The 4,723-nt window shown below is 53.4% G+C and overlaps 1 non-coding gene across 1 annotated transcript; it reads left to right on the top strand.

Moving 5' to 3' along the window:
• The first annotated feature begins 4,324 nt into the window (after positions 1-4,324).
• On the top strand, positions 4,325-4,539 carry LOC123459595. Its single transcript, XR_006636358.1, has one exon. It is a non-coding gene; the product is annotated as a small nucleolar RNA U3 (small nucleolar RNA).
• Positions 4,540-4,723: the final 184 nt, after the last annotated feature.

Below are 4,723 nucleotides of genomic sequence, written 5' to 3'. Positions count from 1 at the left end.
GGAAACTGCACGGGGCCCACGTGGGGTGCCCCGAGCCGCGCCCACGACCACGCCCGCAGCCCGCCCCGTGCCTCTGTCCTCCACGCCCTTGTCCCTGCCCCGACCGTCCTCCGGGACCCGCCCACAACCGCCTCCCCAGGCTGCTTGGGACCTGCCCCATCCTTCTGTCCACGGCCCCCCTCCACCCCGGCTCTGCTCCGCCCCATCCCCTCTCCACTCCCCGCTCGGACCCTGCCCTGGATCCGCCCACGTCGCGCCCCCGAAGCCCCAATGCCAAAGATTGGGCGCGGATCCCAGCTAACTCGGGTCCCAGACTTTGGCCTTGGGTCCGCCGCGGGCCCGGGATCCGGGAGAAGCCGAGAGGCCGGGACCGGCGGTGACGCCGCCGAGTCACAGGTTCCTTCTCCAGCTCTGGCCCGCCGGGCTCCTGGCGCGCGCTCCATGGAAGCCGCGGCCCAGGTGGCCCTGGAACAATCACCTCGAGTGCCTCTGGGGTCGCTTGGCTTTTCTCCTTCTGCAAGAAACCTCCTATGCACAGCTGAATGCGAGAAAAGTGGAGCGTCGTGGCTGTTGAGAACTTGAGAGAGAGCTGGAGAGACTCAGGTTTGATTCCCCAGAACCCACGTGAGCCAGATGTGCGCGGTGACACAAGCGTAGGGCGTTCATTCGAAGCGGTTATAGAGGCCCTGGTGCGCCCATCCTCCTTCCCTCTCTTTCTCTCAAATAAATAAATAGGGTTTTTTTGTTGTTGTCGTCGTTGTTTTGAAAAAGAGAACTTGGGAGAAACGACGTTGGCATGTGCAGTGACTGCTAACCGGATTTTTCCTCCTTCGTCTTTGAAACCTTTGAAATGCACGGAATTTACTTTGGAGAAAACGCCCCAGTGAGCTAGATGATGCTGGGGTTTGAACCTGGCGGGCGGCGCGGCTCCAGTCTTGGCCCGTGACTAGGCCGGGGTGACTGGGCAGCCCGCGTGCCATTGCCTAGGGTGGTCTCCCTCAGCAGGCGCCAGGCGGCCTGGGACACTTGGACGCCTGGCACCCTCGGGGAGGACGTGGAGGGGCTTTCCTGGGGCCGGGCGCTCCACCAGCACGTGCCGTCACCCCTCTGAGCCCAGGCCCCTGCCCGCCACCACACCTGCCTCCGCCTGTCTTGCAGTGTAATTGAACTCGCTTCACATCTATAGAAGGTCCGTGTCAGGCCAGTTACAGGGCCGGCCTAGGACAGTTTAATAAGCAAGATCTGGGGGCTCGGGACCAATAGAAAACGGAGGCTTTGTGTGAGCAAAAAATCCAGGCACAAAGTGGCAGTGAAGCTTAACGTCCCCTCCACCAGGGGTTCTGTCTACCAGCTTTGCTAGCAAGCTAGGGAGCCTGGAGCCCAGGTGTTCAAGGGCAGGTGAGCTGGGGACCCCTCTGAACGCCTGCTCAGTTTCTTCAGCCGGCAGGGCCCCTGTCCATCTCCCCCCTTCCAGGTCCGGTGGAGGCCAAGTTGGGGTCGCAACTAGTCCCCTTTCCTTTGCAGAGGCCTGTGTTCATCACTGAAGGAATCCACTCGGAAGTCCCCTTTTCTTCATTCTTCCTCGTTGGATGTGGCAGAATCTGTCTTCAATCCCAGGCCGCCGCTGGCTCTTCAAGGACGCCTGGTTCTTTCTCACCTCCCAGACCTCACCTCTTCTGCACACTTATGACTCCACTCTGTGCCCAACCCTCTAGATTAGCTGCCGCCAAAAGCCACTAAGGGTTTCTGGTTTCTAAATCCCCCTTCCCAGGGCTGGAGAGATGGCTTAGCGGTTAAGACGTTAGTCTGCAAAGCCAAAGGACCTTGGTTCAATTCCCCAGAACCCACATAAGCTAGATGCACAAGGTGGTGGAGTTCATTTGCAGTGGCTGAAGAAGGCTGTGGTGCACCCATTCTCTCTCCTCCCCCCGTGTTTTCTCACTCTCTCAAATAAATAAATAATAAAATATTAAATCCTTAGCTGGGCATGGTGGTGCACGCCTTTAGTTCCAGCACACGGGAGGCAGAGGTAGGAAGATCGCTGTGAGTTTGAGGCCGTCCTGAGATTACCTAGTGAATGTCAGGTCAGCCTCGGCTAGAGTGAGACCCTACCTCAAAAAATAAATCAAATAAATAAATAAATATTAAATCCCTCTTCTCATGGTGGCCATTCATTTATTTCACTGCCAACTTCCCTGCATTCAGCACTGTCATTTTTGCTGTTGTCGCTCAGGATTCCGTCTCCCTGATCCTTCTACCCTCTCCCTGGAGCTTTGTTCCTTGGTTTAGAAAAGGAATCTGAAGGCCAGAGTAATATAACCAACATCCCTCGCCCCCGCTCCAGAAGCTGACAAGGATCTGCCTTCTCCTTCCAGGATACCCTTCGTGATCCATATTAAGAGTCATTTCCACACATGTGTAGCTCAGTTGCCTGGGGCTGTCGTGACATACCAAAACCTGGGTAATTTGAACCCCAAAATTTATTCTCACAATTCTGAGACTAAAAAAGTCAAGTCAATTACAATGCGATTGTCCAGACAGAAGTTGGCCTGAATATCCATGACCTCACAGTGCCTAGCACTCCCTTCACAAGACCCTCATAACGGGAGGAAAAGATGATGACATCAAAATAAAAGAGAGACTAACAGAGAGAGGGAGGGGATATGATAGAGCGTGGAGTTGTGAAGGGGAAAGTGGGGGAGGAAATTATCATGTTTTATTGTCTGTAAGTGTGAAAGTTATCAATTTAAAAAAATGTCAAAAAAAATCAAGTTAAGATGGGCCAGAAGGCGGGCCTTACTTTCTGCCTCTCTCAGCTTCTGACAGCCCCAGGCATGGCTTGCCTTGTGGATGCAGTAGTCTCTCTGCCCCTCACAGCTCCTTATTCCTCCCATATCTTGTCTATGGGTGCAGACCTTTTCTCACAAAGGCACTTGCTGACCATGTTTGATGCAGGCCCTGGTCCACTCAGGGATGACCATCACAGTTGATTCCATCTGCGTAGACTCCATTTCCAAATGCTATCACATTCTGAATAAAACATAAGATTCCTAGAACCAGGAGTGGTGGCGCACACCTTTAATCCCAGCACTCAGAGGGGCAGAGGTAAGAGGATCGCCGTGAGTTCAAGGCCACCCTGAAACTACATGGAGAATTCCCGAGCTAGAGTGAGACCCTTGAAAAAAAAAGCAAAACAAAAAATCCACAGACGAGGTAATGAGTAAGTGCTAGGAATGTATTGCCCGTGGTTCCGTACAGCCAAATATCCAGGCAGCAGCAGGTTTGGGGCAAATGAAGTCTCGTCAGATGGCACTGTCCATGTGTCCTCAGAGGACAGAGGGGCATCCAGACAAGCCCTTCAGTCCCTTTTGTGTTTGGTTTTGGTTTTGGGTTTTTGAGGTAGGGTCTCACTCTAGCCCAGGCTGACCTGGAATTCACTATGTAGTCTCAGGGTCACAATGATCCTCCTATCTGTGCCTCCCCCCCCACCCACCCACCCAGTGCTGGGATTAAAGGCATGCGCCACCACACCCGGCCCTCCAGTCCCTTTTATAAAGCACCAGGAGGACAGAGTCATTGTGACTCAGTCACTTTCAAAAAGGCCCCGCCTCTCAATACCATAGCCTTAGGAATCAAATTCCAAGGCAAGGCCTGGGCAGGACCTGTTCCTCCACACCATAGCACTGGGTGTGGGCTTAGGGTTTCTACATGATTTTGAGGGAAAAGGACAGGATTCAATATATCGCAGTCGCTGTAAACAACGTATTAGATGGTTTCAGGGACCAGTGCTGCAGACAAGCCCTGGTGAAAGTCACTGGCCTCTAACACAGCTGTTCTGTTCTCCCTGCGGTTCCGAGGGTGTCTGCGTCCGACTGGGCAGATCCACTGCATGTTGTGCGTATGTGTGCACGTGTGTCTATATGCGAGTGAACGCATATACGGAGGCCAGAGTTCAACGTTCGGGGAAGACCCTGAGCCCTGTCTATCTTCTCTCACTGATTGGGTTAGCTCGCCAGTGAGGCCTGGGGGAGTCCCCCCGTCTCCACATCCCCAGCACTGGGGTTACAGGTGTATGTGAGGTACATGTGAGAGGTGGGCCTTGTTGGGAAGCGACTGAGTCAACACCTGCATTTATGTGGTTCTTGGGGATTCGAACTCAGGTCCTCATGATTGCACAGCAAGGCTTAAAGCTGTGTAGGGTGACTGGACCTCAAAAGTTAAAAAAAAAAAGTAGGCATGTCCTTGATCCTTCCCTTGTGTTCTCCAGTTTACTAGAGATCAGAGAAATATCTCTGCTCTCGCTGTCTCCTGCTAAGAAGTTACCTAAAAACTACTTTCGGGGATCATTTCCGTAGTTCGCTACTAGAGAAGTTTCTCCGGCTGTGAAGAGCACAGAAACCACAAGGAAACGGCACAGTGTTCTCTCCTGAGTGTGGAACTGGCTCTGGGGGTCATTTTGCTGCAACTGCCACTTGCCACTCATGATCATTCCTGCTCTCCTTCGGGGGACCTGGAGGGAGAGTCTGCAGTCTGAGTGGCAATAAAACTAAATTAGGGGCTGGAGGGATGGCTTAGCAGTTAAGGCGTTTGCCTGCAAAGCCAAAGGATCCCGGTTCGATTCCACAGAACCCACGTAAGCCAGATGCACAAGGGGACACATGCGTCTGGAGTTCGTTTGCAGTGGCTGGAGGCCCTGGTTCACCCATTCTCTCTCTCTGCCTCT

The sequence above is a fragment of the Jaculus jaculus genome, chromosome 3, assembly GCF_020740685.1.
Source record: "Jaculus jaculus isolate mJacJac1 chromosome 3, mJacJac1.mat.Y.cur, whole genome shotgun sequence".
NCBI classification, from domain to species: domain Eukaryota; kingdom Metazoa; phylum Chordata; class Mammalia; order Rodentia; family Dipodidae; genus Jaculus; species Jaculus jaculus.
The sequence above is the reverse complement of the archived record's forward strand: the minus strand, read 5'-3'. Positions and strand labels throughout refer to the sequence as shown.